Source organism: Capricornis sumatraensis, chromosome X, assembly GCF_032405125.1.
Source record: "Capricornis sumatraensis isolate serow.1 chromosome X, serow.2, whole genome shotgun sequence".
Classification (NCBI taxonomy): Eukaryota; Metazoa; Chordata; class Mammalia; order Artiodactyla; family Bovidae; genus Capricornis; species Capricornis sumatraensis.
The window spans coordinates 87590004-87609478 of NC_091092.1; the positions used below are offsets into that span (position 1 = coordinate 87590004).

The 19475-nt window shown below is 39.7% G+C and overlaps 1 protein-coding gene across 1 annotated transcript in view; it reads right to left on the bottom strand.

Annotated features, from left to right (window-relative positions):
- Window positions 1–19475, bottom strand: part of SHROOM4 (shroom family member 4) — a 260582-nt gene that overhangs the window by 102497 nt on the left and 138610 nt on the right. The gene's annotated exons all lie outside the window — the stretch shown is intronic.

Below are 19475 nucleotides of genomic sequence, written 5' to 3' on the forward strand. Positions count from 1 at the left end.
CCCTCACTACTGGATTATGCCATTAGCAGTCAGATATTTAGTACTAAACCTCCCACTCTTGATTCCAATTGCCTCCCAGTTAATATTCCACTTTTCTATACCCCTTCACAGCTTAACTCCTAGGAAAACTTGTTATCATCACTTCCCATTCTTTCATGAAACAATCCATTCAGGCTTTTACCCACAGCATTCCATTGTTAAGGTTACCAATCACTCCCATGTTGCCAAAATCAAGTCAATTCTCAGAATCAATGTCTCATTAACATTTGACACAGCTGGCTACTCCCTCTTTCTTTAATCAGTTTCATCACTTGGGTTGCGGACACTACCTTGTTTTGGTTTTCTCCTACCACACTGGCCACGTCTCAGCTTTTGGGGGAGTGATCATCTGCCCTACCTCTAAATATTGAAGTACCCCAAGGCTCAGTCCAAGGACTCTTTGCTGTCTACACTTAACACCTTAGAGGTTTCATCTATTTTCAAAGCTTTATCAGAGGGTGATAATTTAAATATTTAACATTGACATTTCCTGATTCATCTAATTTCTTAGTAAATATTAGATGTGGCTACCCAATGGAAATCTTTAACTTAACATGTATAAAACCAAGCTATTTATTTCCTATTTCTTCTTACCACTCACCAAACATTCCTTTTCCAGTCTTTCCCACCTCAGTCTTCCCACCTTGATTTTCAAGCTAAAACCAGGCCATCTTTTATTCCTTACCTACCCACTTCATAGACTTCCCAGGTGGCACAGTGGTAAAGAATCTGCCTGCCAATGCAAGAGATGCAGGAAACCTGGGTTTGATACTTGGGTCAAGAAGATCCCCTGGAGGAGGAAATAGCAACCCATGCCAGTATTCTTGCCTGGAAAATTTCATGGCTAGAGGAGACTGGTGGGCTTACCCTCCATGGGGTCACAGAGTTGGACACAAGTGAGTATATATGTGCATGCACGCACACTCACTCACTCACTCACTCACACACACACTCACTCTCTCCATACCATAACATTGCCCAACTTACCCCTAATCAATTAGCAACTCTACAACAAATTCGACATCCAAACTACTTTTCACTATCCCCACTACTAAAATTTGAGCAAAGGCATAACCACCTCTTGCCTGAATCAATTATACTCCTAACAAATTTCCCTGCTTCCTTTCTGCCCCCTACAGTCTGTTTTCCATACAGCAGCCAGGGTGTTCATCTCCCAAGTTCAAAACAAATCACAGTGCTGTTCTGCTTTGAACGGGTTCACTTTGCAATTAGAATAAATCTGAACTCCTTACGAAAGCTTACAAAGCCCTATGTGATTGTGTACCTGACTGCCTCTTCAATGTCATCTCCTTTTATGCATCTTTTTTGCTTACTACACTCCAGTTTCAATAGCTTTCTTTCTGATCCCTGAATATACCATGCATTTTCCCATTTAAGGGTCTTTACACTTGATATCCTTCTGTTAGGAATGCTCTTCTCCCAAGATATTTATATGGCTGCCTCTCTCTCATCATTTACTTCTTAGATCAAATATCTTCAGAGAAGCCTTCCTTTAACTAGCTAAAGCCTCCTCTGCCACCATCATACCCACCCTCAGTCATTTTATATGTTCTTATACGTCTTTATTTTCCTTTATAGCACTTATCAAAAACTGATATTAAGTGAAGTGAAAGTTGCTCAGTCGTGTCCGACTCTTTGCAACCCCATAGGCAAGAATACTGGAGAGGGTAGCCTTTCCCTTCTCTGGGGGATCTTCCCAACCCAGGGATTGAACCCAGGTCTCCTGCATTGCAGGAGAATTCTTTACCAGCTGAGCCACAAGGGAAGCCCAAGAACACTGGAGTGGGTAGCCTATCCCTTCTCCAGTGGATCTTCCCAACCCAGGAATCAAACCAGGGTCTCCTGCATTGCAGGCAGATACTTTACCAACTGAGCTATCAGGGAAGCCCCAAACTGATATCAGATAATATATTTACTTGTTTGTAATCATTGCCTACTTTCTCTACCCCACTAGAATATCAGCTTCATGAAAGAAAGAACTGTTTTTCCCTTTGCTATATTCCTCGTTCCTATAAGAGTGCCTGGCCCAGAAGATGGCCCTAGTAGATATTCGTCTGTTAAAGGAAGGAAGGAAGAGAAGGAGAGAGGGAAGGACAAAGGAAAAGTTCTTCTCCCTGTGCTTAGCTCTTAAATATACATTCCCCAGGATTCTGTCCAGTCCTCTTCCCTTCTCCTCTTTACTACCCTTGATGGAAGATCCCCCCCACCTGACCTATGACTTCAATTACCATCTACCCAACTAATTCTCAATCTAATTATTGAGTCTTTCTTTCTTTCCCATACCCAAGAATTATAGTTACAGTTGCCTGCTGAACATTTCTATTCAGAGGTCTTATAGATGCTTCAATCTCTACAAGTCTAAAACTAAGCTCTTTATTTTCCTTCCTTCTGATATAATGTATATAAAACACTGAATTAAATGCTCAGTGTCTAGTAGGGACTCAATAAATCCTAGTTCTTACAATTCCATGTAGCCTATTGTGCAAGAAACTTTAGACTCATCTTTGACTCATATTTATTTTCTTGAACTCACTATCTCAATTTTCAGATATTAATATTTGTAGGTCTGACAATCCAACATCCCTCGGATTCTTAGCCTTTAATCCTCACTCCAGTAACCCGATTGACCTTGCCTGGCATAAACTCATTTGATCCAATTAGCTATTCGATGAGTATCGAACTTGTATTCCTGGTAGGCACTATGATGGTTGTGTTAAAGACACAAGGATAAATAACACATGGACACGACCCAAAATTTACAGAGGGAAATGGATGAGTAAATATGCTTCTACAATATAGAATAAGCAGTTCTAGATGGAAGAAATCAGAGAGTATTGTTTATGTAAGGAAAACTTAATATGGTTCAGGGATGAAACAGCTAAGGAAAGCATCTTACAAGTGCTAAAGCCTTGGCCAAATCTTGAGTTAGCTAAGCAAACAAGTGAAGGGAGCAGTTATCATGATAGGAAGAAGGAGCAGAATGTGAAAAGACCAAGATATGAGAGATGATGTTATAGTTGGGAAGTTGGGCATAGCATGGGCATTCCATAGAGTAGAAGCTTGTATGGAGATTAAAAGGGTTATGTTCTAAAGGGCCTTGTTCAATAAAATTAAGGACTTTGAAATTTATCTTAAACAAATAGGGAACTTTGAAGTGTTATGGTGAGTTAGGTTTTCATGACCAGATTCACATTTAAAAAGAAGACTCATTGTACTATGGAGAACAGATTGAATTCGGGGTGGGGGAGAGTATGGAAAGACTGAAGGTAAAATAAACCAGCTGGGGGACTATTGCAGTGAACACATAAGTAAGGAGAAATGTGATAAACTTTCAGTAGGTAAATACTGCCAAGCCTTAGTCAATTAGATACAGAAGCGAATAGCTGAGAAAAACGAATTCACTGGAAACTGTTTACCCACTGTATATAGAGGTATATAAGAGGAGAAGAAGATTTCATCAGGCGTTGGAGGTGGAGGTTGGTAAGTTTGATATGTACATTTTGAGAAGTATGTGGGGGCATACAAATATCCAGAAAGCAATAGGATACATAAGAGAGAAGTACAGAATAGAATGAGAATGAATTAAAAATCACTCAGAATTTATAGTGTGAGAAAAGTAGAGAACATTGTATAGAATTTTGGAGAATACGATACTTAAGGGGAAAGTGGAGGAATAGAAAACAGAAAACAAAGAAAAACTAGGGGAAATACAATGTTACCAGAGCCAAAGAAAGAGGAAATTTTGAGAAGGAAGCAGTGTTTAACAGTGTTAGGTACTGCGGAGAGGCTGTAATGGGTTGGTTCCACCCCCTCCAAATGTATGTCCACTCAGAACCTTAAAGTGCAACCATATTTAGAAATAGGGCCTTTGCAGATATAACTAGTTAAGATAAGGTTATACAAGATTAAGGTTAGCTGTAAATCCAATAAATGGCATCCTTATAAGAAGGCCATGCAGACACAGACACAAAGGGGAAATGCCATGTACAGGAGGAGGCAGAGACTGATGTGTCTAAAAGCCAAGGAATGCCAAGAGTTGCTGGCAACCACCAGAAGCCAGGAAGAAGCAAGGAAGGATTCTTTATTAGAGCATTCAGAAAGAGAATGGCCCTGTTAACACCTTGATTTCCAATTTCTGGTCTCCATAACTGTGGAAGAATCTCTGTTTTTTTTAAGGAACCCAGCTTGTGGTACTTCATTATGGCAGCCCTAGCACACTAATGCAGAGGTGGAGGAAGACAAGAATGGAAAAAAGACCATTGCTTTAAATAACTAACAGGTCACTGGTAATATCAGCCACAGTCACTAGAGGAATGTTCAGTTCAGTTCAGTTCAGTCGCTCAGTCATGTCCGACTCTTTGTGACCCCATGAATCACAGCACACCAGGCCTCCATGTCCATCAGCAACTCCTGGAGTTCACTCAGACTCACGTCCATCAAGTCAGTGATGCCATCCAGCCATCTCATCCTCAGTCGTCCCCTTCTCCTCCTGCCCTCAATCCCTCCCAGCATCAGAGTCTTTTCCAATGAGTCAACTCTTCGCATGAGGTGGCCAGAGTACTGGAGTTTCAGCTTTAACATCATTCCTTCCAAAGAAATCCCAGGGCTGATCTCCTTCAGAATGGACTGGTTGGATCTCCTTGCAGTCCAAGGGACTCTCAAGAGTCTTCTCCAACACCACAGTTCAAAACCATCAATTCTTCAGCGCTCAGCCTTCTTCACAGTCCAACTCTCACATCCGTACATGACCACTGGAAAAACCATAGCCTTGACTAGACGGACCTTAGTCGGCAAAGTAATGTCTCTGCTTTTGAATATGCTATCTAGGTTGGTCATAACTTTTCTTCCAAGGAGCAAGCGTCTTTTAATTTCATGGCTGCAGTCACCATCTGCAGTGATTTTGGAGCCCAAAAAAATAAAGTCTGACACTGTTTCCACTGTTTCCCCATCTATTTCCCATGAAGTGATGGGACCGGATGCCATGATCTTCGTTTTCTGAATGTTGAGCTTTAAGCCAACTTTTTCACTCTCCTCTTTCACTTTCATCAAGAGGCTTTTTAGTTCCTCTTCACATTCTGCATAGTGGAGGACAATTAGATTCTTATGAGTTATGCTTGTGAATGAAAGGTGGCAGAGTAGGAATAGTGAGTGTAGACAACTTTTCAAGGTAGTTTAGCATGATAGAGAAAAGAGTAATATCTAATGATAAAATAGGTCTGAAAAAGGTTATTTTCAAGATGGGAAAAGCCTGAACTGGTTTTCAAATACAGAGGATGGACCCAAGGCAAAAAGAAGGATAACAGGGTGACCATATGTATAAAAAGGAAAGTAGGAATTAAAGAAAAAAAAATTCTCTAGGAAGTAGAGGGGAGTGAGGACCAGAACACAAGAACTGGGTATGTCCAAGTGAAAAGATCCACTTCATGGATCACAGCTTTGTCATGGCAAAGAGGCTTGTGTAACTCAATGAAACTATGAGCTATGCCATACAGGGCCACCCAAGATGGATGGGTCATAGTGAAGAGTTCTGACAAAATGTGGTCCACTGGAGAAGGAAAAGGTGACCCATTCCAGTATTCTTGCTGCAAGAACCCCATGAACAGTATGAAAGGCAAAAAGATATGATAGCAGAAGATGAATCCCCCAAGGTGAGAAGGTGTCCAATATGCTACTGGGGAAGAGCAGAGGGCAACTACTAATAGCTCCAGAAAGAATGAATGAAGTGGCTGGGTCAAAGTGGAAACATGCTCAGTTTTGGATGTGTCTGGTGGCAAAAGTAAGGTCCAATGCTATAAAGAACAATATTGAATAGGAACCTGGAATGTTAGGTCCATGAATCAAGGTAAATTAGACGTGGTCAAGCAGGAAACGGCAAGAGTGAACATTGACATCTTAGGACTCAGTTAACTATTAATAAAATGGACAGGTATGGGCGAATTTAATTCAGATGACCATTATATCTACTACTGTGGGCAATAATCCCTTAGAAAAAATGGAGTAGCCTTCATAGTCAACACAAGAATCTGAAATGCAGTTCTTGGGTGCAACCTCAAAAACAACAGAATGACCTTTGGTCATTGCCAAGGCAAACCATTCAACATCACAGTAATCCAAGTCTATACCCCAACCACTGATGCCAACGAAGCTGAAATTGAATGGTTCTATGATGACTTACAAGACCTTCTAGAACTAACACCAAAAAGATGTCTTTTTCATCACAGGGGACTGGACCACAAAAGTAGGAAGTCAAGAGATACCCAGAACTACAGGCCAGTTTGGCCTTGGAACACAAAATGAAGCAGGGAAAATGCTAACAGTTTTGTCAAGAGAACACACTGGTAATAGAAAATACCTTTTCCAACAACCCAAGAGATGACACTGCACGTGGAAAATCAGGTAGATTATATTCTTTGCCACCAAAGATGGAGAAGCTCTATACAGTCAGCAAAAACAAGCTGACTGTGGCTGAGATCATGAGCTCCTTATTGCAAAATTAAGGCTTAAATTGAAGAAAGCAGGGAAAACCACTAGCCAATTAAGGTATGACCTAAATCAAACCCCTTATGATTTTACAGTGGAGGTGGCAAATAGATACAAGGGATTAGATGTGGTAGATAAGAGTGCGGGAAGAACTATGGACAAAGGTTCACAACATTGTACAGGAGGCAGTGACTAAAACTATCCCAAAGAAAAGGAAATGCAAGAAGGCAAAGTGGTTGTATGAGGAGGCTTTACAAATATCTGAGGAAAGAAGAGAAGCAAAAGGCAAAGGAGAAAGGGAACGATGTACCCAACTGAATGCAGAGTTCCAGAGAATAGTAAGGAGAGGAGGGAGGAGGGAGGGGGGTTCAGGATGGGGAACACATGTATACCTGTGGCAGATACATGTTGATGTATGGCAAAACCAACACAATATTGTAAAGTAATTAACCTCCAATTAAAATAAATAAATTTATAAAAAAAGAATATTGTAAAGAAAATAAATCCTAAAAAAATTAATAAAAAAGGTATTTAATGAACAACGTAAAGAAACAGAGGAAAACAATAGAATGGGGAAAACTAGAGATCTCTTCAATAAAATTAGAAATATCAAGGGAATATTTCATGCAAGGATGAGCACAATAAAGGGCAGAAACAGTAAGGACCTAACAAAAGAAGAGACGAAGAAGAGGTGGCCAGAATACTCAGAGGAACTATACAAAAAAGGTCTTAATGACCTGGATAAGCGTTACTATGAATAAAGCTAATGGAAGTGATGGAATTATAGCTGAGCTATTTAAAGTACTAAAATATAATGCTGTTGAAGTGCTGCACTCAATATGTCAGCAAATTTGGAAAACTCAGCAGTGGAAACAGGACTAGAAAAGATCAGTTTTCATTCTAATCCCAAAGAAGGGAAATGCCAAAGAAAGTACAAACTACCATACAATTGCATTCATTTCACATACTAGTAAGGTTATACTCAAAATATTTTAAGCTAGGTGTCAGCAGTACATGAACTGAGAACTGCCAGATGTACAAGCTTGGTTTCAAAGAGGCACAGGAATCAGAGATCAAGTTGCCAACATTCATTACATTATAAATAAAGCAAGGGAATTCCAGAAAAACATCTACTTCTGCTTCATTGACCACACTAAAGCCTTTGACTGTGTGGATCACAACAAATTGTGGAAAATTCGTAGAGTTCATACCACTTTACCTGTATTGTGAGAAACCTATACACAGGTCAAGAAGCATCAGTTAGAACCAGACATGAATGACTGGTTAAAAAGTGAGAAAGGAGTACAACAAGGCTGTATATCGTCACCCTGTTTATTTAACTTATATGCAGAGGACATCATGCAAAGTGCTCACATGAATCACAAGCTGGAATTAAGATTGCATATCAACAACTTCAGATATGCAGAAGATATCACTCGAATGGCAAAAAGTGAAGAGGAACTAAAGATCTTCTTGATGAGGCTGAAAGAGGAGAGTGAAAGATGTGGCTTGAAAGCCAACATTAAAAAAAAAAAAAACTGAACTAAAATCATGGCACCTGGTCCCATCACTTCATGGCAACTAGAAGGGGAAAAAGTGGAAACAGTGAGAGATTTTATTTTCTTGGGCTCCAAACTCACTGTGGACAGTGACTGCTACCATGAAGTAAAAAGATGCTTGCTCCTTGGAAGGAAAGCTATGACAAACTTAGACATCATTTTAAAAAGCAGAGATGCTTGCTCCTTGGAAGGAAAGCTATGACAAACTTAGACATCATTTTAAAAAGCAGAGACATCACTTTGCCAAAAAAAGTTGGCATAGTCAAACTATGGTTTTTCCAGTAGGCATGTATGGAAGTGAAATTTGGACCATAAAGAAGGCTGAGTGCCAGAGAATTGATTCTTTTGAATTATGGTGCTGGAGAAGACTCTTGAGAGTCCCTTGGACTGCAAGGAGATCAAACCAGTCAATCCTAAAGAAAATCAAGCGTGAATATTCATTGCAAGGACTGCTGCTGAAACTCCAATGTTCAGCCAGCTGATGTGAAGAGCCAACTTGTTGGCAAAGTCCCTGATGCTGGGAAAGATTTAAGGCAAAAGAAGAAGGGGGCAGCAGAGGGGGAGATGTTGGATAGCATCACTGACTCACTAGACATGAATTTGAGCAAACTCTGGGAGATAGTGGAAGACAGAGGAGCCTGGCCTGCTGCAGTCCATGGGGTCACAAAGAGTTGGACACAACTCAGCAACTGAACAACAAAAAAGTAAGAAGATAAACTTTTTAAAATGCATATCCCTTGGATTTCAGGGAGATAAGGATAGGAAAAAAAGAGTTATTTAGTGTCATTTATACAACGAATAAATGGAATGGAGTGGCTGGACTTAATTTTGGAGGTGATTGAGGCTTTTTTTTGAGAAAGGGAATGACATGACCCAGGCTAAACACAATGGAGATCTCATAACTCATGAGGCTTACCCAGAGCACAATTACTGCTGATTGAAATGATTACAGAGATGTGCTTTAGGGAGATTTATTTGCCAGAACTGCAGAAAGTGGGTTGGAGTGCATCCAGACAAGAGGTAATGAGTATCTGGCAGTAGCAGGAAGAAGGCAAAGGAGATAGATGAGTTGGATACTAGAAACACTGCAGAAGAAGCTCAGAAAAGACTTGATGACAATTAGGGATAAAAGAGGGAATGAAGAGAATTCTATAGTTGTGAGCCTGACTTCCAGGGGTGGGAAATATGCCATGGTCTGAAATAGAGATATTAGGCAGGGAAGTTGGGTACAGGTTAATATACACTTTGGAATAGAAATCTGCAGCTCAAAAAGAAGGTAAAGCTGGGCAGAGGGATCTGGCAGTCTCCTGCATCTGAGAGAGAGGTGAAACACTTGGATGTAGATCAATTCATAAAAGAGTTAGCAGAGGGAAAAGATAAGGTAAAGGATAGGATCACGAATGTACTTTGGGTGCAGGAAGAGAATGTTTCCCTCAAGTGCAGGAAGGCTTCCTAGAGGAGATAGCAAATGTGAGACATTTCAGAAATAGTGGAAAGAATGCTTGACTGGTAAGAAGATGCTGGTTTAGTCCTACCTCTGTCACTTCCAAGGTATGTGAACTTAAGAGTCTTTTCCTGTGCTAGGCATCCATTTTTTTTTTTTTTTACCTATAAAATGGGGTCGCTGAATATCATGATTAGAGAGACCCCTTTTAGCTCTGACAGCACATTTTCTTTTGATTACAGCTTGACTTCAATGTATGGCCAGGCTTTGGTTCAGCAGGGAGGGGTGAAAAACTTTCTAGGTCAAGGAACAGCATAGAAAAGGCAAAAAGGCAAATTTAAGGAATGAGAAATAAACCAATCTGGAACTAGTTCTTTTTCACAAATTGTGCTATCTAACCTAATGATGATTTGACAATTATGATTGATAATAATACATTGACTATGCTGTCAAAAGTGCTAGCTATTAAAAGGAAATATGTGTAATCAAGTTTTAATCAGTATTGTACTCCCTGCTAAAATCAGTACTAAAGGATAAGCACTGCCTTCCTTTTATTCACTCAGAAAAGGAAAAGAATAGTCATCAAATGCCTACTTTGTTTCAGGTACTTTCATATATTTGACTAAAATGCAATTTCCATGAGGGTAAAATTTTCTCTTTAAGTCTGCTGTATTAACTGCTATATGACCAATACCTAGAGTAATGCCTAGTACATAGTTGGCACTCAATAAATATTCTTTGAATGATTTGGGGAAAATATATATATAATCTCATTTAATCCTTAAAACAATCTTACAAAAGAGGCATTAGTATTCTCATTATAAAGGAGGAAAAAGAATGGCTAAAATAAGTTACATAAATTTGTTCAATGTCATGCCAGGGTCAAACAGAATAGACTATAAGCTCCATATGGGCAGGGAATATGTCTATTTTCTTTTTTATGCTGTCCCCAGCAGTTAGCCCAGTATCTAGGTTACAGAAGCATTCAATAAATATATTTTTTATTGAAGTATTTACAATGTTGTGTTAGTTTCTGGTATACAGCAAAGTGGTTCAGACACACACAAGTGCCCCCACATATATATATATTTTTTTCAGATTCTTTTCTATTATAGGTTATTATAAGATATTGAATATAGGTCCCTGTGCTATATAGTAGGTCCTTGTTGTTTTATATATTGTACTGTATATATCTTTCGGGACTTCCCTGGTGGCTCAGATGGTAAAGCGTCTGCCTACAATGCGGGAGACCTGGGTTCGATCCCTGGGTTGGGAAGATCTCCTGGAGAAGGAAATGGCAACCCACTCCAGTATTCTTGCCGGGAAAATCCCATGGATGGAGGAGTCTGGTGGGCTACAGTTCATGGGGTCGCAAAGAGTTGGACACGACTGAGTGACTTCACTCACTCACTCATATGTCTTTTGAATAAGAGGAAGCAACAAGCAGACACATATAAATGCTGGTCATTTTGCCTTACACCAGCCACATCATCACCAAAACTCAAAATAATAATTGAATCTCAAGAATTCATCAATTGGCCTCATATTGTTGGCTTAAACATTCTGTGATTTTTTAAATTTATTTATTTTAATTGGAGGCTAATTACTTTACAATATTGGTTTTGCCATACATCAACATTTATTAAGTCTCACTTGTACACTAATGGTTTTCTTTCAGTCCTTTTAACCTGTAGATAGAATCTCAATGTCTTCTTTATAGAGAATGCTTTATACTAAGAGTCAGCAAACTTTTTTCTATAAACAGTTAGGTAGTAAATATTTTAAACTTTGAGGGCCATATGTTCTCCAAAGGAAATACTCAACTTTGCCATTGTGGTTTAAATGCAACATGTAGATCAATGAACATGGCTGTGTTCTAATAAAACTTTATAAAAACAGGTGGCACACCAGATTTTGCCGCAGACTATAGTTTACCAATCCCTGCTCTATGAAAGTACTTTCATAGAGTACTTATGCCATCTCTTGCCTTTCTAGGACTTCTCTAACACTGTGTCAACTGTGAGGCTTCTCCTATCCTTGATATACTAATACATGACAAGACTAACCCAATTTTAATGAGTTTTAACAGTTTAACCCCTTCCATTTATTTTTTAATGTAATTTTTATTAACATTAAAAACATTTTGTATTGAGGGCTTCTCTGGTGGCTCAGATGGTGAAGAATCAATCTAGGAAATCCCATGGACAGAGGAACCTGGTGGACTATAGTCCATGGGGTCACAAAGAGTCAGACACGACTGAGTGACTAAGACTTTTCACTTTGCCAATTGACAATGTTGTGATAGTTTCAGATGAACAGTGAAGGGATATATTCCCTTCCATTTAATTGTAGATGGCAGTGGTATAATCACAACAGAGAAAGATCAAATAGGGAGGTTGGCAGGTGGCATAAAGCCCCCAAATATGATAGGTCATTTTACTAATCATGTTGGTGTAAGATCTGAACATCATGTGTGCAGGGAAAAAAAAAACTAGATTTTTTTTTTTTTCTGATCAATGTACCTAGAGTTGATCAGGTAAAAACAAGCTCACAAATAACTATACTCATAAGGGACTGGACACAATCTCATACGTCAACTTAGGTGACCATGAAAACTATCAAGTGGACCAATTACATACATTCTCTACTCCCCTACATCAGGATGTGTAAAAAAAATTCTTAGTCTTTCTTATGTACTATAAAGTGTACCAGGTGCTGGGGACACAACAATGAATATGGAGCAGCTCCTCCTCTCATGGTTCTTCTAGTCTAGGGGTCAGTACATTTTTTCTCTATAAAGAGAGTAATAATAAATATATTTTAGGCTTTTCAGGTCATAGAGTTTCTGTCACAACTACTGAGCTGTGCCATTATAGTATAAAAGCAGTTATAGACAATATGTAAATGAATAGGCATGGTTCTGTTCCAATAAAGCTTTATTTATGGACAAAGAAATGTGAGTTTCATATGATTTTCACATGTTATGAAAGCCTATTTGTCTTGTTTCTTTCCCCCAACCATTTAAAAATACATCTTAAAAAACACTCTTAGTAACAGGCTATTCCAAAACAGGTGGTGGGGTGTAGTTTGCCAATTCCTGCTCTGGTCTAATTGAGAGGATAAATGTAGAAACAGATCACTTCAATACAATGTGATAAAAGCTACTAGAGTTCTATGGGGACCAGAGAAAGTCTACCTAACAATAGAAGGCCAAAGAAAGTACCCTAGAAATGTCTCCAGAGATAAATCTTAAAGATTAATATGAAGGCGTTAACTAAGGAAAGAAAGGGGAAAGTATGCTCCAAGCAGAAATCAGAGAAAGATCAGAGTCACAGAGATGACAAATAGCATGAAATTCTTGGGGAATGGTATTACTCTAACACAAAAGACAAGTGTCAGATGAAGTTGCAGGTATGGGTAGGGAAGAAGATATACAATGCCTTCCTTACCATGCCGCCGAGTCACCGACAAGTTTCCAGCAGGGGATAAATATAAATGAACCTGTATTTTAGATGTATTTCTGTGGCAAGACTTTGGCAGAAAAATCTGGGGAAGCCAAGAAGCTACTGAAATAGTCCAGAGGAGAGAAGATGAGGGCAAAGGTGGTGGAAATGGAGAGAGGATGATACATTCTACAAGTGTCTAAGAACAAGGAGCCAAAAATGACTCAGGTTTCTCACTTGGTTGGCTAGGTAAATGAAAGTACCACCACCAACTGTTGGAAGGGGAGAGGATTTTATAAGGTAAAAATGAATTCAGATTTATACACATCACCTTTCAATCTTCTGTTGGGTTTTCCTGGGGAAATTTTTACCAGATTGCCATGCATCTGAACTTTGAGGAGAGATCAAAACAAGAGCTATAGTTGTGAGCAAAGAGGTGGATATTTAAACCATGAATGAATGTAATTCAGTTCACTTCAGTCGCTCAGTCTTGTCTGACTCTTTGTGACCCCATGAATTGCAGCACGCTAGGCCTCCGTGTCCATCACCAACTCCCAGAGTCCAGCCAAACCCATGTCCATTGAGTCGGTGATGCCATCCAACCATCTCATTCTCTGTCGTCCCCTTCTCCTCTTGCCCTCAATCTTTCCCAACATCAGGGTCTTTTCAAATGACTGAGCTCTTCGCACCAGGTGGCCAAAGTATTGGAGTTTCAGCTTCAACATCAGTCCTTCCAATGAACACTCAGGACTGATCTCTTTAGGAGGGACTTGTTGGATCTCCTTGCATTCCAAGGGACTCTCAAGAGTCTTCTCCAACACCACAGTTCAAAAGCATCAATTCTTCAGTGCTCAGCTTTCTTTATAGTCCAACTCTCACATCCATATATGACCACTGGAAAAACTATAGCCTTGACTAGACGGACCTTTGTTGGCAAAGTAATGTCTCTGCTTTTTACTATGCTGTCTAGGCTGGTTATAACTTTCCTTCCAAGGAGTAAGTGTCTTTTAATTTCCTGGCTGAAATCACCATCTGCAGTGATTTTGGAGCCCAAAAAAATAAAGTCAGTCGCAGTTTCCACTGTTTCCCCTTCTATTTCCCATGAAGTGATGGGACCAGATGCCATCATCTTCATTTTCTGAATGCTCAGCTTTAACCCATCTTTTTCACTCTCCTCTCTCACTTTCATCAAGAGGCTCTTTAGTTCCTCTTCACTTTCTGCCATAAGGCTGGTATCATCTGCATATCTGAGGTTATTGATATTTCTCCTGGCAATCTTGATTCCAGCTTGTGCTTCTTCCAGCCCAGCATTTCTCATGATGTACTCTGCATATAAGTTAAATAAGCAGGGTGACAATATACAGCCTTGACATACTCCTTTTCCTATTGGGAACCAGTCTGTTGTTCCATGTCCAGTTCTAACTGTTGCTTCCTGACCTGCATATAGGTTTCTCAAGAGGCAGGTCAGGTGGTCTGGGATTCCCATCTCTTTCAGAATTTTCCACAGTTTATTGTGATCCACACAGTCAAAGGCTTTAGCGTACTCAATAAAGCAGAAATAGATGTTTATCTGGAACTCTCTTGCTTTTCCGATGATCCAGCAGATGTTGGCAATTTGATCTCTGGTTCCTCTACCTTTTCTAAAACCAGCTTGAACGTCAGGGAGTTCACGGTTCATGTATTGCTGAAGCCTGGCTTGGAGAATTTTGAGCATTACTTTACTAGCATGTGAGATGAGTGCAATTGTGCGGTAGTTTGAGCATTCTTTGGCATTGCCTTTCTTTGGGATTGGAATGAAAACTGACCTTTTCCAGTCCTGTGGCCACTGCTGAGTTTTCCAAATTTGCTGGCATGCTGAGTACAACACTTTCACAGCATCATCCTTCAGGATTTGAAATAGCTCAACTGGAATTCCATCACCTCCACTAACTTTGTTCATAGTGATGCTTCCTAAGGCCCACTTGACTTCACATTCCAGGATGTGTGGCTCTAGGTGAGTGATCACACCACCATGATTATCTGGGTCGTGAAGATCTTTTTTTGTATAGTTCTTCTGTGTATTCTTGCCACCTCTTCTTAATATCTTCTGCTTCTGTTAGGTCCAGACCATTTCTGTCCTTTATCGAGCCCATCTTTGCATGAAATGTTCCCTTGGTATCTCTAATTTTCTGGAAGAGATTTCTAGTTTTTCCCATTCTATTGTTTTCCTCTATTTCTTTGCACTGATTGCTAAGGAAGGCTTTCTTATCTCTCCTTGCTATTCTTTGGCACTCTGCATTCAAATGGGTATATCTTTCCTTTTCTCCATTGCTTTTCACTTCCCTTCTTTTCACAGCTATTTGTTAGGCCTCCTCAGACAGCCACTTTGCTTTTTTGCATTTCTTCTTCTTGGGGATGGTCTTGATTCCTATCTCCTGTACACTGTCATGAACCTCCATCCATAGTTCATCAGGTATTCTGTCTATCAGATCTAGTCCCTTAAATCTATTTGTCACTTCCACTGTATAGTCATAAGGGATTGGGTTTTGGTCATACCTGAATGGTCTAGTGGTTTTCTCCACTTTCTTCAATTTCAGTCTGAATTTGGCAATAAGGAGTTCATGATCTGAGCCACAGTCAGCTCCTGGTTTTGTTTTTGCTGACTGTATAGAGCTTCTCCAGCTTTGGCTGCAAAGAATATAATCAATCTGATTTTGGTGTTGACCATCTGGTGATGTTCATATGTAGAGTCTTCTCTTGTGTTGCTGGAAGAGGGTGTTTGCTATGACCAGTGCGTTCTCTTGGCAGAACTCTATTAGCCTTTTCCCTGCTTCATTCTGTACTCCAAGGCCCAATTTGTTACTCCAGGTGTTTCTTGACTTCCTACTTTTGCATTCCATTCCCCTATAATGGAAAAGACATCTTTTTTGGGTGTTAGTTCTAGAAGGTCTTGCAGTTGCTCACATTAAATGAGTAGAGAAGTAGAGTCATAATGGTGATCAAAAGGAGACTAACAGAATAGGAGAAAATGATATTTGAGGCCTTGATGATATTGAAGAGCAGCAGTAAAGAGAATGGAGTATGTGAAAGCTAGGAGGAGATACGGTTGTTATCAGAGACTTGAATTTAGACTTTCTCAACTGATTCCTGAGAATTAAGAGTTAAGGCCTCCAGGCAGTTGTTCAGTAGGTCTATGGTAGTGCCCAATAATTTGCATTTCTAAAAAGTTACTAAGTGACCAGTAAGAACCACAGCCCTGAAGAATCGACTGTATGCAATGAATTAACATTTCTCTTATGCATCTAGCACTCTCCTAGTCATGTGCCATCCTTGGGAAAATTGAGATAAAGTCACTCAACTTATCTTTCCTCTGTGATTCAGATAAGAAATTCCACTGGAGAAAGACTGGAAGGTGTCAGGATTCAATGAATGAGTCACAAGACTCTAGCCTAGGTTAGATATTTAATAAATATTTGTTGACTGCTTTCAGTCATTGGCACAGTCCATGGTACAGTTGGGGGACTGAGCTGCTGGTATAGAAGAGTTTATTATCTCTGAAGTTAAGATCAAGGACCCATAAGACTAAAGTTTGTGATTCTCTATAAGAACAATAAAATATTTCAGCATGACAGCAGAAACTGGGAACAAATGTACACCCATGGCTGATTCATGTCAATATATGGCAAAACTACTACAATATTATACAATAATTCCCCTCCAATTAAAACTAATTAATTAATTTAAAAAAAAACTGGGGTAGAGAAGATGATGGTGAAGCAGGTGCCAAAGTACAAAATGGAAGTGGAAGAATAACCTGCAGGCAGACAGATAACATCTGTAAGGAAATGAACATAATGAAGCTTGCTTGCTTGCTTGAATTTCCTTTTTTTCAGATTATATTTTTTTATATTATTTTTTTTATTAAATTTTATTTTATTTTACTTTACAATGTTGTATTGGCTTTGCCATACATTGACATGAATCTGCCATGGGTGTACATGAGTTCCCAATCCTGAATTTGCTTGAATTTCAAAAGAAGTTTTGCAGGAGGGTAGAGGAATAATGGTTTAGAAGTTGTCTGTGGAGAGCAGGCCTAAACCAGACCATATGTATACACTGTCCATTCAAATTGTGTCTTCAGTTCAGTTCAGTTCAGTCACTCAGTCGTGTCCGACTCTGCAACCCCATGAATCACAGCACGCCAGGCCTCCCTGTCCATCATCACCTCCTGGAGTTCACTCAAACTTATGACAATCGAGTCAGTGATGCCTTCCAGGCATCTCATCCTCTGTTGTCCCCTTCTCCTCCTGCCCCCAATCCCTCCCAGCATCAGAGTCTTTTCCAATGAGTCAACTCTTTGCATCAGGTGGCCAAAGTAATAGAGTTTCAGCTTTAGCATCATTCCTTCCAAAGAACACTCAGGGCTGATCTCCTTTAGAATGGACTGGTTGGATCTCCTTGCATTCCAAGGGACTCTCAAGAATCTTCTCCAACACTGCAGTGCAAAAGCATCAATTTTTTGGCGCTCAGCTTTCTTCACAGTCCAGCTCTCACATCCATACATGACCACTGGAAAAACCATGGCCTTGACTAGACAGAACTTTGTTGGCAAAGTAATATCTCTGCTTTTCAATATGCAATCTATGTTGATCATAACTTTTCCTCCAAGGAGTAAGTGTCTTTTAATTTCATGGCTGCAGTCACCATCTGCAGTGATTTTGGAGCCCAAGAAAATAAAGTCTGACACTGTTTCCCCATTTATTTCTCATGAAGGGATGGGACCAGACCTTATCATTTAATATTACAATAGTGCCCTGAGACATTACCCATGTGATAACTATGTATTTTCTCTTTCTGTACAGTTTTGTAATTTCAAGCATATACAACCTCTTTCTTTCACACATATTTCGTATTAAAGTCATTTCTCCTCATAGCTCCTTATTGTTGTGATCTAGTGTTAATTTCAACAGAATGGGAAAGACTAGAGATCTCTTCAGGAAAATTAGATACCAAGGGAACATTTCATGCAAAGATCAGCTCAATAAAGGACAGAAATGGTATGGACCTAACAGAAGGAGAAGATATTAAGAAGAGGTGGCAAGAATACACAGAGCTATACAAAAAAGATCTTCACGACCAATATAATTACGATGGTATGATCACTCACCTAGTACCAGACATCCTGGAATGTGAAGTCAAGTGGGCCATAGGAAGCATCACTACGAACAAAACTAGCAAAGGTAATGGAATTCCAGTTGAGCTGTTTTAAATCCTGAAAGATGATGCTGTGTAAGTGCTGAACTCAATATGCCAGCAAATTTGGAAAACTCAGCAGTGGCCACAGGACTGGAAAAGGTCAGTTTTCATTCCAATCCCAAAGAAAGGCAATGCCAAAGAATGCTCAAACTACCGCACAATTGCACTCATCTCACATGCTAGTAAAGTAATGCTCAAAATTCTCCAAGCCAGGCTTCAGCAATATGTGAACCGTGAACTCCCTTGATATTCAAGCTGGTTTTAGAAAAGGTAGAGGAACTAGAGATCAAATTGCCAACATCTGCTGGATCATGGAAAAAGCAAGAGAGTTCCAGAAAAACATCTATTTCTGCTTTATTGACTATGCCAAAGCCTTTGACTGTGTGGATCACAATAAACTGTGGAAAATTCTGAGAGAGATAGGAATCCCAGACCACCTGACCTGCATCTTGAGAAACCTATATGCAGGTCAGGAAGCAACAGTTAGAACTGGACATGGAACAACAGACTGGTTCCAAATAGGAAAAGGAGTATGTCAAGGCTGTATATTGTCACCCTGCTTATTTAACTTATATGCAGAGTACATCATGAGAAATGCTGGGCTGGAAGAAGCACAAGCTGGAATCAAGATTGCCAGGAGAAATATCAATAACCTCAGATATGCAGATGACACCACCCTTATGGCAGAAAGTGAAGAGGAACTAAGAAGCCTCATGATGAGAGTGAAAGAGGAGATTGAAAAAGTTGGCTTAAAGCTGAGCATTCAGAAAATGAAGATGATGGCATCTGGTCCCATCACTTCATGGGAAATAGAAGGGGAAACAGTGGAAACAGTGTCAGACTTTATTTTTTTGGGCTCCAAAATCACTGCAGATGGTGATTGCAACAATGAAATTAAAAGACACTTACTCCTTGGAAGAAAAGTTATGACCAACCTAGATAGCATATTGAAGAGCAGACATTACTTTGCCAACAAAGATCCATCTAGTCAAGGCTATGGTTTTTCCAGTGGTCATGTATGGATGTGAGAGTTGGACTGTGAAGAAAGCTGAGCGCCAAACAATTGATGCTTTTGAACTGTGGTGTTGGAGAAGACTCCTGAGAGTCCCTTGGACTGCAAGGAGATCCAAGTAGTCTATTCTAAAGGAGATTAGGCCTGGGTGTTCTTCGGAAGGAATGATGCTAAAGCTGAAACTCCAGTACTTTGGTCACCTGATGCAAAGAGTTGACTCATTGGAAAAAACTCTGATGGTG